A 17,644-nucleotide genomic window follows, 5' to 3' on the forward strand; every position below is an offset into this window, starting at 1 on the left:
CACTGCAAAAAATATCGCGAAAATTGCTAAAACTATAGAAAGCAGTAAAAAAAATAGTTTAACACTCATCTTTTATTTACTTTAATTACAAGCTAAAACATAAACCTTGGTTGTAAAAAAACAAAGTTGTCCTTTAAAGGACAGAAGTCGTTTTAGTCGTTCTAGGCAGGGAATGAGTTAAGAACCCCTGGGGGTCCCCTGACCACAGGTCTTTTTAATATTTTCTGTATCACATGCAAGTAGGGACATGGTGGTGTCACAAAGCAAACAAGCACTGGTAGTTAGTACTTCTAGCTTATGTTGGTTTCAGGGTGCAAGTCCCTGCAGTGCTGTACCCTGCTGACTGTCTCACCTTTGTCCTGTATGTTTACATGAAATGTTATCACTCAATTAGTTGTCACGCTGTCCAGTTAACACATTTGGTTCCATTTGTACACTCTCAGAGTTAGGATTTTATAGTATAGATTGTGGTCCCAGAGATAAAAATCAAATGGGGGTCCGTGGTCTAATGCATATCAAACTGGGGGTCCTTGAAATTAAAAGGTTTGAGAACCACTGTGACAGGGGATACTGTGTGTTCATATTTGAGACAGTTATTTATGCAAATATTCCACATTCACTTTTCACTTCATTAATGTTTTTAAATAGCCGATCTACAAGCTTGTAGATTGACTATTTTCAAATAGCTGATGTATATAGGGTATATAGTAGCTTGCTGATTTTGATGCTATAGATATTAACACATTTTTCTGGGGACCCCAGTACAGTTCATCAGTACAGTTATTTAACATGACAGTGTGGTGCTAAAGCTGCAGTCGAAATCCAGCTCTTAGAGAACATGTGATATCCCCTGGTGTGTGTTCATATTATTTTAGATATTAAATGATGTGCAGGCCTATTGGCTTTGGACTGACAGAGACAGGCAGAAAGCTGTTCAATACATGTTCATCCTGTGTGCTGTTGCAGTGGTTCTCAAACCTTTTCATGTCAAGGACTCAAAATGAATATATTTTTGGCCATTTTAAGATTCTTTGAAAATAGCCAATCTACAAGCTTGTAGATCAGCTATTTTCAACCAGGTGATGAAAGGTTTAAAGTGGCTAAAATGTGTAACATGGATTATAGGCCAAATGCTACAGCAGAGGAAATGGTGAGAAATCAAATGAGTGATTGACTGTTTTAGACAATATGCATTGCAGATATGTTGATTCTAACCAAATTACTGTATCTGAGATATTTATTTATGTCTAGGCTCCTATGCTCTTGTTTAGTGTACATGATAGGGCAGTGGTTCTCAAACAGAGGGTGTACAAATGGAACCAAATGGACCCTCACAGGTCCATTTGGTTCCATTTATACACTCTTAGAGTAAATGTATACAATTTAAAATTATTTTAAAGTATAGATTGCTGTCCCAGAGGTAGAAAATGCTCAAATAGGGGTCCTCGAAATGAAAAGGTTTGAGAACCACTGTGATAGGGGATAATATGCGTTCATATTATTGTCTCCGCCAGGCCGAAAGGTATGGTGAGAGAGAATGTTTTGCACCCTGTCTGACCAGCTAATCTCCAGGACCGTTGGCATGATCGCAGCGAAACTATGCACACACACTCCCTGGATGCCAATTCAGAACCTCTGCCCCAAATCTTTCACATGGGCCTGTTATAGCGCCACCAGGAGACCGCTTTTTGCAAAACCCATTTTTGACAGTACTCCTACAGATTCTGTCCAAACGTCACGTAAATCGGTACACAGTGGCCCTCATTTATCAACGGAGCGTATAAACCGGCTTATATTTTTCCATATATTCGGCCGTACACCAACGTCGAAGTCACATTTATCAACGAATCCTACACAGCCAATCCTAGCGTACATTGGGTCGGAGCCTTGATAAATGTCACGGCTGAAACCGAGCGCCATTTAAATAACACACCCTTAAATATTCTCGAAACGCCCTGATTTTACGACATGGAGAACCAGAATACGACCAAATAAAGCATGGGAAGCCAAAAGAGTTTCGCCGCCTCGCCTCGCTGCCTGTCAAGTCACACACGCACATGCACACGCACACGCCTCTCTCTGTCTCACACACACATACACACACACACGCCCAACTGTGTCTTTCATGTAATCCGTAACGGTACTATCTTTGTCACGTAGGCTTGTAGCCTACATGAATTACATAATGATACCAATCACATCGCCATGAATGGGGTTTGTATATTAATTTATTTAACCCATACCGAGCAGTGCACAAGCAGTCATGTAGGATATTGATGGGTTAGGGTTAGACTCGGACGGGCGGCAGTGATCCCGTGCTGCCACGTTAATAAGATCCATAACCCAACCAGGGGCCTGTTCCTCAAAAGGTGAATTAAAAAAGCCTGGCCTTAAGCCAAATCAAGGCTTGACAAAGTCGGGTCCGAAAAGCCTCGTTTATTCCGTTCCTCAGACGCCAAGCCAGGCTGAAAAGGAGCAACTTTGTCGAGCTAGACCTTGTCAAGCCAGGCTGTGTCCAGCCAGGATAATGAAGCCAGGCTGAATGGGCGGCGATTCGCCGGCGACGTATTTCTATAAAAGACCATGAACTCGAGCGCAGATTCCTTGAACTTGACCAATCACGGAGTCCAAAACCAGAGCAGCGTTCTTCTCTGTGGCTGAATAGCAGCACTGCAGCAGCTCATGAAATCATACAAGGAAGTAAAATGTATTTAAGCAAGAAAGGAAACGCGACCGCAATAAATAGATCCAGGGAGAAAGCATGGCAAAGTATTGCAAGCAAGCACACACAGTGTGTGTGTGTGTGTGTGTGTGTGTGTGTGTGTGTGTGTGTGTGTGTGTGTGTGTGTTTGAGACGGACGGGCAACGGGACGAACGGGACGAACGGGAACGGGAGGGGGGGGGGTGTACTGCGACGGGGGCCACAACGGGACAGGACGGAACGGGACGGGACGGGACGGGACGGGGGGGGGTTGACCACGACAGGGGGCCGTGACGGGATGAGCGGGGGGGACGGGACGGGACGAGACACGCAATAAATAACCCCACATTTGCAAGACCACTTTGGTAGAGGTTTGGGTTGTGTTATGTAGTTACCTTGCCATCATGATGTAACTCCAAAGGTGGACAAGAAATAAAAAATAATTTCTCCATTGACTAGAAATTGATAATTTAAAATATGCTCCTCATTGACTTACAAAGAGGCTCCTTTAAACCTGTAACTAATAATTTATATATATATATATATATAAATTATTAGTTACGGGTATATGTGTGTGTATGTATGTGTCAGACATTTTTTATAATATTTAAAAAAAAATGTAATATATTATCAAACATCTAACAACAAGATGAACTATAGTGTTAACTATAACAGAGTGACAATTACATATCACATGAGTCATTGTGAAACAATTATGATTATGATTCATGGTCACACACTATTTCAGTAATTAATTTGATTATATCTTATTGTATTTATTTCATTTTATTTGAATGCAGGGTCATTAAAATTAGTCCATATACAAACACATGTTTTGAATTAACTGTGGAAAAACTTGAAGAACAAGGCACTGGATTAAGTAAGCTTGGCTGTTAGCCTGCTCCTGACCAAGCTAACTTCACAGCTAAATTGCCATGGTAACTAAGCTAGGCTTGCTTCAATTCTCTTTTGAGGAATCGGATAAGGCTAAACTTAGCCAGGGTGAACTGGCTAAACTAATCTTCAAGATAATTCACCTTTTGAGGAACCGACTCAGCTCTAATCCTGGCTAAATTAAGCCAGGATAGGTGGAAAAGCCAGGCTTTAGCTCTAATTCACCTTTTGAGGAACAGGCCCCAGGTTGTGTAGCCTACATAACTCTCTATGACATTACTCCATAACATAGGACAAGCTACAGTAAGTTTGTAGACCTCACTGTCCATGAAAACCTGTTGTGAGCTTGTAGATCTGCTATTTTCAAATAGCCAATGCAGCCAGATCTGCAAGCTTAACCGAATGACTGTTAAAGCAGTTTGTTTAAATTACTTTATAAAATGTTATATTTTCACAGGGATTATTTGTTAGTGTAGATATACATTTAGGAGTGGATTATGTGTCCAGATGCCTGTCAGACAGTCAGACAATGCTTCTCCGCAGGTCTAGAATGGAATAAACGGGCGCAGCCAACGGCAACAACTGCTATCGACCAGACGTGAGATCTCAGCGTACGGTAGGATGAAGCCATCGTCAGGTTATATTGATAAATGCCGAAAGTTGTGGTGATCTCGCCGTACGCCCATTATTTGGTCTGCGCCACGTTGATAAATGAGGGCCAGTATCTCTATAGTCATTAAACAAAACGGGTCTTTCAGATTGAACTTTTTCACTATCATCAGTGTTTCCTTAATTCATGTTTTTTTGTTTACACATGATTTTTTTCTATTGATATATTGCATTCATGTTCATGGGTATTTTCAGACATTTAACCACCTGTGAGGGTTGTGAGCTTGTAGATCGGCTATTTTTAAATAGATGATGTATATAGGGTTTATAGTGGCTAGCTGATTTTTATACTATATCAAATCTGAGAATCACTGTGCTATTGTATAGTGTGATTACAGGTCAATCAGTAAACACTAAAGGAAAGCTGTGTTGGTAAAGCCAGGTTAATCATATCTTTTCATACATTTTCATGCAAGTAAGGGCATGGTGTGAACATGGCAAAAAAGCACTGGTAGTAGGTACTCCTGGTTTCTGCTGGGAACAGGGTTTGAGTCCCTGCAGCGCTGTGCTTACTGTTTCACCTTTGTCCTGTTGTATAAAGTTAGCACTCAATTCATAGATTCATAATACCTGAATGCACTTTTAATTATAGTACATCAAGCAGATAGCCCTGTGATTACATCTTTATAGCACATGGTTGCATTACAGTGCAACCACAATGTGATTAAGTTCTTATTCACTATGCAAAGTTTTTGTACTATGTTATGGTGTATTAGTCAGCACAGTGGATTAATATTTCTATCGATCTGGGATGTTAAGGTTGTGCAAAACTATGGTCAATGAATTGCCTCTTCAGCTAGATTAAACGGCAGTCACTTATAACTGTTGAGACTCCTAGAACATTAAGACGTGTTGACATGGATAGCTTTGTGTCTAATAACATCTCTGTGTTAATGAATGGGGTATGAGCATTATGTCATACAGTGTAGATTGTAGATCGGACCATGTCGTACAGTACATGGTCTACAGACCATGTACTGTAGACCATGTCGGTCTACAGTACAACAAACTATTAAGATGTTTGTAATTACAACATGTACTGCTTGGTGTAATGTTTAAAGCAAAGTAGGCCTTGCACAAGCCCGGGATCGAACCCAGGACCTTTTGACCATGTCATGTGTAAATGACATGCAAATGGTCCAAACAGGGACACACCCTAATGCTAATCTGATCCCTCCCACATTGACTGGAGAAACCTCAGCCAATCGCTGGCCTCACAGAATGCACTACGGTACGGCTCATCCCCCTACCCTAGGAGACACGGGGAGAACATGCAAACTCCACACAGAGTAGGCCCTTTCGCCAACCCCACCTAGGATATGGGCGCTGATGACGCGGAGGAGAAGACACGCTCCCTGCGCCCACAGCGTACCCGGCGGGAATCGAACCCAGGACCTTCTAGCTGTGAGGCGACAGCGCTACCGACTGCGCCACCGTGCCCCTCACTTCACATTATTATGAACATAATTACCATATAATACTAATTTTACAAACATATAGTCTACACAGGATACTGTATTCCTTAATAGTCAACAGAACAATATGTAACCCTGGGTGGTGCCATCTTGGTTCATATAGAAAATGCATAGCTAACCCTGTGAATGGACATGGATAATAATAATAATAATAGCTTGAATGTATGAACCCAAAGACGCTTTGCATCAAAAACAATGAACAACCAGCAAACAAAACACACAACCAACAAAACAACAAACAACTATTTGCCATAAGCCTTTTTGATTGATTGATTGAATATTTTATTAGGCAAAAAAAAAAAAAACAGCACAGTTACATTTAAAATACTTTGTCTAAAAGGTCCGTTCAAAAAAGTCCTTGCGGTCTTGTTTCCATTGAGGTCCTTGGTATTCAATTCATAGTCATATATAGTGGCACCAGCAGTTCAAATGTCAACACAAAAAAATAATAATAATAACACTATAAGTACAAAAAAAAAATGCTGAAAAAATTATGATGCTATATGTACAACATTGGGGGGGGGGTCGTCTGATGAGAGAATAGGTGTCTTTTCAAGGCAGCCTTAAAAGAGACCAGTGTTGGAGCATGGCGAATCTCCATTGGGAGAGAGATCCACAGGGTGGGGGCTGCCACACTAAAGGCTCTGTCCCCCAAGGTCCAAGTCTATGGACTGCAGGTTCCGTGACAGAGTAGGTTCCTGGAGGAGGCCTGAGAGGTACAGTACAGCCAGGGCGTTACTTAACAGGAAGCCAGTGCAGTTGTTCACGGGTGGGGGTGATGTGCTGCCAAGGCTGAAGGCTTGTTGCGGGTGAGAACTCTGGCAGCTGAATTGAGCATACATCAGCATACAACCCAGTTACCACTTGAGATAGAGAGAGAGAGAAAGAGAGAGACAAAAGCCAAAAGAGTGCCCTCAGTCAACTGGTGCTCAACAGACCAGCATTATGTGACAAAGGTGAAACGGGGGTTTCTTAAAACTTTTGTAAATGTTTTTATTGGTGCTTAATGTATAATTATTTGCTCATTTAACCACCATCTTATTATTTTTGTACAACCGTTTTGCACTGTATTGGGTTACAATTGTTTTCCCCCGGTCCCTTGGTTCACTCATTGAGAGACATTCAGTGGCAGAGAGGTGGTCACGAGGTCCCGCCCAAGGCCACGGTCATGGCCAATGTCCCCAGACATTATGTCACCACGGACAAATGAAGGAAGAGAGAGGTGTGGTTTTGACAGGTATAAAAGAGGAGGCGGGACAGTTGAAAGAAGAAGCAGAGCCCAGAGAGAAGGAGGGTCAGACGGAGAGAGGTAGCAGAGGAGGAGGTTGTATGAGAGCCCCGGGATAAAGTGAGGGAACTTGAGCGAGTTACACCAGCCACCAAGCAGTTGGAAGCCGAGGTGTACCTATCTATGAGCCAAGAGGGAGGAACGATCGAACCGAAGGGGAGGAAGAGAGAGCGAGACCAGACCATAAACAGAGGACCATACGAACCGAGACCAGACCATAAAAGGAGCGCTGAGACGGAGAGTGGTGATAAACGTTGCATACGCAACCTACTCAGCGCCAGGTGTAAAAGCCTGGCCTGTCAGTAAGTACCGATCCATGCAACGTTCATCCTTGTATAAACCACCAACTGTGAAAACGCGCATGTACTTTACCAATGCACAGTGAACTGGTCATAGTTTCTATCATTGCAGAAGGAGAGAAGAAGAAAAGAAGACAAAGACGACTGGCATAAACCCTCTTCCTACTTACCCCCATATATGGACATGCAGCATTTCCCCCTGAAACGAAACGTGTTGAGTATCTCAAAGCACTTTTCTTATGAAGTATTGTTGCACAGAAACCCCTGCTAATTGCAAACCTGTTGACCAAGCCCTGCGTAATTTGCACAACTTTATAATTCATTTTATAGTTGTTGTGTAAATTACTTTGTTGTGTTTTAGTTAGGTTTTATTAGTATAGTGTTATTTTGATTGTTTTTAAGGCACAGAAGCCACTGTATTAGGGACCAATAAATATACTTACCTTTTTGATACATTTTGCATCCGTGTCCAGTTTCTCAAGGGAATTTTCTAAAGTGTGTGTTCTCAAAACCAAAGTATTGAAACTTACCAGTAACTCGAACCTGTGAAAGCCTGTAGAAGTAAAGGTGTATTTAAAGGGGACTCTCCTCTATAAAAAAAAGTGGCGTAGTCGACAAACTAAACAGTATTCAGACTGAAACTCACAATAATTACGCACCCAGCACTTTACTGTGCATTGATATTTTATTGTTGTGAGTTTGATATTGAATTATTTATTAAAGGACAAATAGAGTGTGCAATACCTCAAGATAATTGCAAGTCAAATGTGATACAATTACGGCCTTGTTCACAATTAGACCCTCCTAACACTAATTATCAGGACAGTGACATAATTTCTTGACAAATCCAATCCAACTAAATTATCAATCAACAAAAACTAAATGATAAAAGCCATTTGATCAAAACTAAACCCATAGTAAACTTGAATGCTCTCTGGCTCTAAATAGACAGTACACCATGGCAGAATATTTGACCACAGTGACTAATAAACAGAGAAAAAATCTTAATTTACCAGAAACAGAGTGCATATCTTATGTATGTTCGGACGAGGCCAGCTGTGTCCGAAACCAAAAACATTACCTACTATTTAGTATGAAACCCTACTGCTCACTAATGTAGGCTGAAAATAACATTCTGTGTAGTATGTCGTATTTAGTAAGACCATGGTTGCGTCTGAAACCGCATACTAATGTATGTGGTTTCGGACGCAACCATGGTCTTGCTAAATATACAAAATGGCTCCTTGAATGCTGGTTACACCACCTTGACAATTTGACTTGACTGACATTATTCCCCAAATAATTTTATTCAGAGCTATTCAATAGTTCTAATGTAAGATCATGCCCAACAATTTGTCCTCAAAACAATAAAGTATGCAAGTAACTAGTATGTTTATTTTCTAATTGTATCCCTTTTAAATTTAATTAAACCATATGGAGACAAACAAATCTAAATCTAAACCCTCTAGACTTAGTAAACGGGACCTGAGTCTCTGTACTTGGAGCGCTTTCTTCTGTCTACTCCACACTCTACACCAAATATAAATCTACAAGCTCACTTATCATTACTTTAGGCCTTCTATTGGTATTTTACTGCTGTAACTGTAACTGCCAACAGAACTGAGAACAGAATTTCCCCCACAGGGTCAATAAAGGTACATTATTTCCATTTCTCTTCATAATGACACATGCAGGACTCTTGCTGGCTGTCCAGATAGGGCTTGAAGTGCATTGTAGTAATAATAGTGACATGTAAAAGGTAAACGGCTTGAAAGTAAAGTAAGGCAGTTATAATTAAGAAGTTTAATATATTTAGGCCTTAAGATATTTAGGCCTTAAGATCTGCACACCTCATTGTTTGTTTTTAATCAGAGAACCAATTGTAATAGCCTATACTGTATATCGTTATCACCATTATAATCTATGCAGTCTGTAAGTAACACTCTCATGTGCTGTATGTGTCTAGTTCCTCATTCTGGTCAGTGTCAGACAGTTGTCGACAAGGTCACTTCACTTCAAGGAACTTCACTTCTCAAATCATCCACCCATCTACTCAACAGACTTAACGTAAGTGTAAAATATAATACTTTCAATATGATGTAATTGAAAAATGTAAGATCAGAAAAAAGCAAGAGAAATACTTTGCCACAAAGAATGAATGTTCTCAATATAACCAATAACCGGTCTGAAAAGCTAACGACAATATGTAGATTATCTGTAATACGGCACTGCATATAATGTGTACATAGTGGTACAATACATAGTGGTTCTCAAAGTGGGGTCCGGGGAACCCCCTGGGGTCCTTTGCGGGGTTCCAGGGGGTCCCCAGCAAAATTGTTTAATTTAGCATCACAATCATTGTTACCACTTTATCCATTTATATGTTGTGTATTAAAGAATAGCAGATCTACAAGTGACAAATTTTGAATAATATTTTTTAACATAAATCCTCTCCTCTGTGGGTCACTGGGAGAACATTTTCTTATGGGGGTCCGCGGCCAAATACATATCAATTTGGGGGTTCTTGATATGAAAAAGTTTGAGAATCACTGAATTATATGCCTTTTATATTATTATGGAGGCATAAACTAAATGTTATATTCTATTGGTTTATTGTCTAGTCATGGTTTCTTCAGCTCTGCTGTGTATGGGGAACACATAATATTAGTGTCTTCTGCACAATAGAGTCAGGGTTCAAATGTATTGTAAAGCACAAATACATTGAACTGTGTTGGTCTTCTCAGTCACTGTGTGTGTAAACTGGACCAATTCATAAGTCTTAAAGTTCTTAGTAGTACAGTATATTATTTGTATTTCTGGTCATATTGTGACCATCACAAACAAGGGGAAAACCACCAAATTCTACCATGTCTAAGTTATTAAGCCATTAAAAGGGTAAAGTGTGAAAACAACATTTCTCAGCTGTGCACATAAAATAAGTGAATTAGGATTAGTACTTTAGAGCAATATTGTTCTCAAACTCTTATCCTTGGGCCTCCTTTCTTACATCTGAAATAAACTAAGACACGTGTGTGTGTGTGTGTGTGTGTGTGTGTGTGTGTGTGTGTGTGTGTGTGTGTGTGTGTGTGTGTGTGTGTGTGTGTGTGTGTGTGTGTGTGTGTGTGTGTGTGTGTGTGTGTGTGTGTGTGTGTGTGTGTGTGTGTGTGTGTGTGTGTGTGTGTGTGTGTGTGTGTGTGTGTGTGTGTGTGTGTGTGTGTGTGTGTGTGTGTGTGTGTGTGTGTGTGTGTGTGTGTGTGTGTGTGTGTGTGTGTGTGTGTGTGTGTGTGTGTGTGTGTGTGTGTGTGTGTGTGTGTGTGTGTGTGTGTGTGTGTGTGTGTGTGTGTGTGTGTGCGTGCACGTGAGGAGACATAATTTTATGTTAAAAGATTTTGACTACCTCAGGTTGGGAGACACTGTTCTAGAAAACGATGGGATATTACTGTACCAATTAGACAGGGAAGTCAAAGTAGTTACACATGTAATGCATGCTAACACAGGAAACACAATAGACCAACAGGAAATACTTTTAGAACCAGTGTTAAACAGATACTTACACTAGTGAGTGGATTTGAGTACATATAGAGGAACAAATGCTAGACATAGTAGGCTATCTGAATGTATTATTATTGTGGGCTTGCTTCAGTTGATTTACTCAAGTACTATACATTAATGTACAGTGCTTGGACATTATTGTCCAGTACAATTTTGAGGTACTTTTACCTTAAGTCCTAAGTCATTCAAAGCCGATCTACAATGTGACGCGTTGTGAGCTTGTACCATCAATCATCATAACCATGTGTTAAATGTAATACACATCTCTTTTATCTTCAATCTACAGAATTGTTCACAACTCAAGCTTCTTCCTATGTAGACAACGAGCCACAGTTGTCACAGAGAAAGATGTCTGGAGTTCTAAGGTTCCTAATTGGCTGCCTGCTGCAAGGTGAGTTACTGTATACACACTGCATTCTGGGCTTGTGTATCTGAGTTTTGGACTTGAATCGCATGACTTGGACTCGAGTCTGACTCACAATTTTAGTGACTTCAGACTTGACTTACAAAAAAACAAAAGATTGTTGGGATTTAACTTCTATCTACGACTTGGACTTGGATTCATGGTGGTGGATGAAACAAGACACTTGTGTAGACCCCCCCCCCCCCAATGTTTATTTGAAATGTCTTCTTTGATATATATCCTATTCAGAGACTTGTAATATGTGTTTCAGGTGCACTCTGCCAACAGTGGGCAGCCTTTATGCCTCAGAGTATGGAGGCTCTGAGTGGATCCTGTCTGACGATCCCTTGTTCCTTTACGATTCCAGAAAAATGGAATAAATCATTAAATGACAATTGTAGAGGCAAATGGAAAATAGGTTCAGCCGATGCTATACCTGGAAATCCGATTGGAAACGTAATGAATAAGGATTGCACTACAAACCTGAACATAGATTCTAGTTCCAGTAATGACTATTACTTCAAACTAGAATGTGAAAACGCACTGAAATTCAATTTTGGAGATCAGCATTTGAAGGTATCGGTCCAAGGTAATAAAAACAAACTATAATTACAATTAACTTGTTATGAATAAACTGCATTTTTTATAAATCAAATTATGGACTTAAGAGCTGATGGATGACTGTCTATGCAATCATTAGTCCATATTTGTCCTCATATTAGAAACACCACCCAAACCAACTCTAACACCAGATGCAGTGATTGTGAATGAGGGGGCCTCAGTTAGATTGAGTTGCTCTGCTGTAGCCCCCTGTTCTACTCTGCCACCAACTCTGACATGGACCCCCAGACTGGCTATCAGTGAGGAGAAACTGATGGAGAAACAAGATAAGACTAAAGTATTGATATCTAATATGACCTTCACTGCTTCTCGTCTCCTCCATGAAAAGAAGATCTCTTGCACCGTTCTCTACAAACGACAAGCTGGCAACAGAGATCTGTCATCTGAAACATATATAACAGTCAAGGTTCAATGTGAGTTACGCTTTACTGTACATTACATTGCACTACAGTTTCAGTCAGTGGGCTGATGTCTTATATTAGTTTAAAATGACCAGAAAACAAATGTAACATATTTCTGTATCGATAGTGTTCCTGTAGCAAGTATTCTTTATTCTAATACTAATCGCCCTGGCATCCACACAAACCCAATATAATAAGTATAAGTATAAGTATATAAGAAATATATCAGACACTGATTATTCCTTTTGCAGATCCTCCCAAGAACACAACCGTGTCAATCAGTCCCTCTGGTTCAGCACTAGAGGGCAGCACTGTTACTCTGACCTGCAGTAGTGAAGCCAACCCAGCAGTGACTTACACCTGGTACAGAGCTAGTGGAGGTCAGGTGACATCAGTGACAGAGGGAGGTACGAACAGTTTGTCCATCAAAGCATCCCAAGAGAACAGCGCCTTTTTCTGTCAGGTCAGAAATGGCCTTGGAACTGAAAATTCGTCAGTCTATCAGATAGACATTCAGTGTATGTATTCAATATCATGAAACATTCTATATTCTGTTATGATTATATTGGATGCATAAATAATTGATCTATGTGTTTTTCTAGATCCTCCCAAGAACACAACATTGTCAGTCAGTCCCTCTGGTTCAGCACTAGAGGGCAGCATTGTTACTCTGACCTGCAGCAGTGATGCCAACCCAGCAGTGACTAAATACACCTGGTACAGAGTTAGTGGAGGTCAGGTGACATCGATGACAGAGGGAGGGACAAACAGTTTGTCCATCAAAGCTTCTGAAGAGAACAGCTCCTTTTTCTGTCAGGTCAGAAATGGCCATGGAACTGGAAATTCGACAGTCTTTCAGATAGTCATTCAGTGTATGTATACAATATTATGAAACTTTCTATATTCTGTTATGATTATATTGAATGCATACATAATTAATCTACCGGTATGTGTTTTTCTAGATCTTCCAAGGAACACAACAGTGTCAATCAGTCCCTCTGGTTCAACACTAGAAGCAGGGGCGCTGACTTTTGTGCGCGACCATGGGGGCTGAACTTGACCACCACTCGCCCCACCCCCCCCCCCGCCCCCCCCCCCCCCCCCCCTCCACCCCCTGCGTCGCGGGCATGTAGGCGCGCGAAGCGCGCGCGATTTTTTTTGCTTAATTAATTCATTAAATGACCATAAAACAACATTAACAACACTCTACCCATCCTTCAGTGTGTCCCATCCTCAAATGTTTTACTTAAATAAAAGTACTTATTTTAGTAGTAGCCTATAGTTACTACTCCACTACATATAGACAAATATTGTACTTTTACTCCACTACAATTATTTGATAACTTTATTTACTATAGTTACTTTGTAGATTTTGATTATTATTATTACAAAACCACTTATACAGTATATACTTTGGCAATTTGAAAATAGCAGATTTGCGATGCGTTGTGAGCTTGTAGATCTGCTATTTTCAAAGAATTTGTATACATTTTACACGTTTGAAAACTTGTGAAATGGGACCTTCTGCATAATGAGTACTTTTACTTTTGGTACTTTAAATACATTTTGATACCAATACTTTTCTACTTTTACTCAAGTACATTTTGAATACCTTACTTTTACTTGTAATAGAGTATTTTTACACCGCAGAATTTATACTTTTGTTTAAGTAAAACATTTTAGTACTTTTTCCACCACTGGTATTCAGTGCATGCAGTGAGTGACTGTTCACACAGGACGAGGGAGTCAAGGGACACAGCATAGCGACCCTTCATTTCAATAAGGGCACACGGCAGAGCCAAAACCTGCAGAACATGTTTAGCACACAGCCATAGCCATGGTTCACATGACGCTTGGTGCCGAGTCCCCCTGGTCTAAACAAGTTGTGTTCGATTTTTCGAGCCGCAATAGCCCCGCCCCCCCCCCCCGCCGCGAGCCGTTTCTCTGTCTGGGCTATTGTTCTAGGTGTCAACGGCGCGTTAACACCTATCTGCGCCCCGCTATAGTAATGGTAATAGTAATGGTACTGTATGTTTGAGCCTGACATCTGAGATTCATGAGGGGGCTGACCAATTGACTGTGGGGGCGCTAGCCCCGACGCCCCCACGTCATCGGCGCCCCTGACTAGAAGGCAGCACTGTTACTCTGACCTGCAGTAGTGAAGCCAACCCAGCAGTGACTAAACACACCTGGTACAGAGTTAGTGAAGGTCAGGTGACATCAATGACAGAGGGAGGTACAAACAGTTTATCCATCAAAGCATCCCAAGAGAACAGCACCTTTTTCTGTCAGGTCAGAAATGTCCATGGAACTGAAAATTCAACAGTCTATCAGATAGACATTCAGTGTATGTATACAATATTACGAAACTTTCTATATTCTTTCATACTTACAGGGGATGTATATGTAATTAATCAATGTATTTTTTTCTAGATCCTCCCAGGAACACAACTGTGTCAGTCAGTCCGTCTGGTTCAATACAAGAAGGCAGATCTGTGCATCTGACTTGCAGCAGTGAAGCCAATCCAGCTGTGAATAAATATACCTGGTCTAAATGTATTAAAGGGGATCAGATTGTTATTGGATCTGAAAGCATCCTCATCCTCAACCAGACTCGTAGGGAACAGAGAGGGCTGTACTGCTGTGAAGTGATGAACATCCATGGAATGTCTAATGCAACATTCATGCTTCACATTGAATGTAAGTACTGTATGTCATCAATAGAATCTGGTCTTGATGCTCCAATAATAAAATAAAAGTATAATTTAACCACTGAAACCCCTCAAAAGTATGTACTGTATGTCTATTAGGAAACTCTGATCGTTTATATTAGATCAGTGTCATTGTCAGTTGATCCATTTGGTCCATTTAAAGCCAGTTGTTGACTGTAACTGTTGTAGTTTACTATAAATATTTTTATTTTTTATTTCTAACTGTTTATATGATGTTTTGCATAGTATTGTATGTCTGTCATTAAATGTTTTGATGAATTGAGTACAAAGGACCCCAATGGAAACAAGCCATAGGCTTTCTTGGGTTTAAAATCCTCTTAGCAGACCTTGTATTGAACTGTACTTTCCTGTGCTTCCTGTCCTTTTTAGCAGTAAAGAGCTAGAACAAAGTTAGTGACGTACAGAATGTTACATTAGTAAATGAAGTGAATTTCCTAATTAATCACATTCCCATTGGTGGGCAATTGGCGGAGAGGATGAGTCAGGGCATATTTGAATCAGTGCCACCATTTAACTTGCACATTTTACATTCTTAACAGTTGCTCCTGAGATCCTGGCCTCCTCTGGTTGCAACAGAACTGGGGACCAGATCAGCTGTTTCTGTGACACTATGGGAGAACCTTCTGCCGTAACACTGTGGAAGTTGGATGGGCAGCCGCAGCCTGTAAACCAGTCAGACAAGATTACCATCAGTCACAAAACTCTGAGCAACACAGCCCTGAGGAGCATCATCAGCATGGCCCAGCCACAGGGGAAGGACGCACCCACTGTGGTCTGCCTCAGTCACAACTCCATGGGATCTGCCAGTCATCAGTTTTATGTTCACAGCTTGGAGGTTCAAGGTTAATATGGGTTTTAGCCTTTAAAAACATCAGACTTTGAATGTTCTATAAAGCAGAGAATAATCTTCCATTATCCATTGCTTGTTCAATCCTAGGGCAATCGACACTGCTGCCCTAGGAGTGGTTCTCAACCTGTGGGTCGGGGGTCCCCACATGATTTTGGGGGGGTCCCCATGTGACAGTGAAGTGACAATTTAAGGACCTTTTTAATACCTAAAAATTAAAATAGCTCATCTACAGTACATGTTCACAACTCCTCGCAACACGAGGTGTTGTGAGCTTGTAGATCTGATATTTTCACAATATTTATCTGTGGAACTGAGTCAAACAAAATTGAATGCCTCAATTCCTACAATTCTAAGTGCTTTTCAGAGTGGGGGGTCCCCAGTTCAAATTTGATTCTTTTGGGGGGTCACGGCCTGAAAATGTTGAGAACCACTGTTATAGGGGATGCATACGTAATTAATCAATGTTTTTTTTTCTAGATCCGCCCAGGAACACAACAGTGTCAGAACAGAGTTCTCCACATGTAGTGGGGTTTATCGTAGGACTTGTTGTTGGGATTCTACTGACCATCCTTCTGCTCCTGCTGTGTCGATACATAAAATCTAAAAGTGAGAAATACTACATTAGATTACAGATTACAATCACTGAGGAACTCAGGATCAGTGATTTATGTACCACTTACGCATGTACTTTTTTAAATTACAGCTCCATGTTGTGCCAGGTAAGTACACTATATTAATTCTGTCTATTCATCAACATGATAGCAGTAGATTGTATCTTGTTTTCTATTTAATTCTTGTTAAATATTTTATATTTCTAAATTACAGACCGGTTCAGTCTCAGGGAACCAATCAGGGCTCAGCTACAGACCACAGGACCAATCAAAGTGGGGCTCCTGATGATGTCTACTGCCCACTGCAACACGGTCAGTCTGTGAACCAATAATTTGACCTGGTCTTATTTGAATCTAAATATATGATCTAATGTATAACGTTAAATAAAAAATACATCTCTTTCATTGAATAGACAATGTGTGTGTTTCCTAATCAAAATAATTAACCAAAGTTGACCAAAGTGAAAATCTTCATCCATTCAACAATACATTTTTTTTTTGGTAGTATACTGAAGTCAGTCAGTATGTATTTGCACCTAATTAGCAGAATAATTCAAGTTAAACATGTATGAAGTAAATAAAAGTAAGCACCACATTAATGATTATTTGTTTCCCTTTAGGTGACACAAGTGTCTATGGAGTAATCCACTCTGATGACTATGAAAATGGTACATACATTTTAATGTTGTAATCTCATTTAATCTAAACTAATTTCATTTGGTTATTGTGAAATGATTCAGATGTATCACTCGATCTGTTAGAAATGTTTTAGTGCCGCTTCCTGAGCACAGAATGTAATGTAGCTGAATGTTTAAGATAACACTCTCGCACGCACGCACGCACGCACGCACGCACGCACGCACGCACGCACGCACGCACTCACACACACACACACACACACAATATACTGCATGCATTTTATGCACTCTGAGAGCTCTCATATGTAAATAAAATACACCTTTTCTTCATATTCCACAGTTAAGTAAAAGCAGGAATGAATTAAATACCAGGTTACATATTATACTGTATGTTTACTGTGACTTTGTCTCATCTCTTTAGATACACCTGTGTAAGACAACCCAACGCCACACATGTGGATAAATTGGATCAAATGAATCTTCACCAATATATTCAGGGTTTATATTTGT

The 17,644-nt window shown here is 40.4% G+C and overlaps 2 long non-coding RNA genes across 2 annotated transcripts; both read left to right on the plus strand.

The window, feature by feature from the left end:
* Positions 1 to 11,164: 11,164 nt before the first annotated feature.
* LOC308104497 lies at positions 11,165 to 12,140 on the plus strand. The gene is made up of 3 exons (XR_013934827.1): positions 11,165 to 11,269; positions 11,553 to 11,870; positions 12,004 to 12,140. It is a non-coding gene; the product is annotated as an uncharacterized lncRNA (long non-coding RNA).
* Positions 12,141 to 16,725: 4,585 nt separating this feature from the next.
* LOC308106078 lies at positions 16,726 to 17,644 on the plus strand. Its single transcript, XR_013934963.1, has 3 exons — positions 16,726 to 16,808; positions 17,117 to 17,164; positions 17,556 to 17,644. It is a non-coding gene; the product is annotated as an uncharacterized lncRNA (long non-coding RNA).

This window comes from Gymnoscopelus braueri (genome assembly GCF_963280865.1).
Source record: "Gymnoscopelus braueri genome assembly, chromosome: 2".
In the NCBI taxonomy this organism is placed as follows: Eukaryota; Metazoa; Chordata; class Actinopteri; order Myctophiformes; family Myctophidae; genus Gymnoscopelus; species Gymnoscopelus braueri.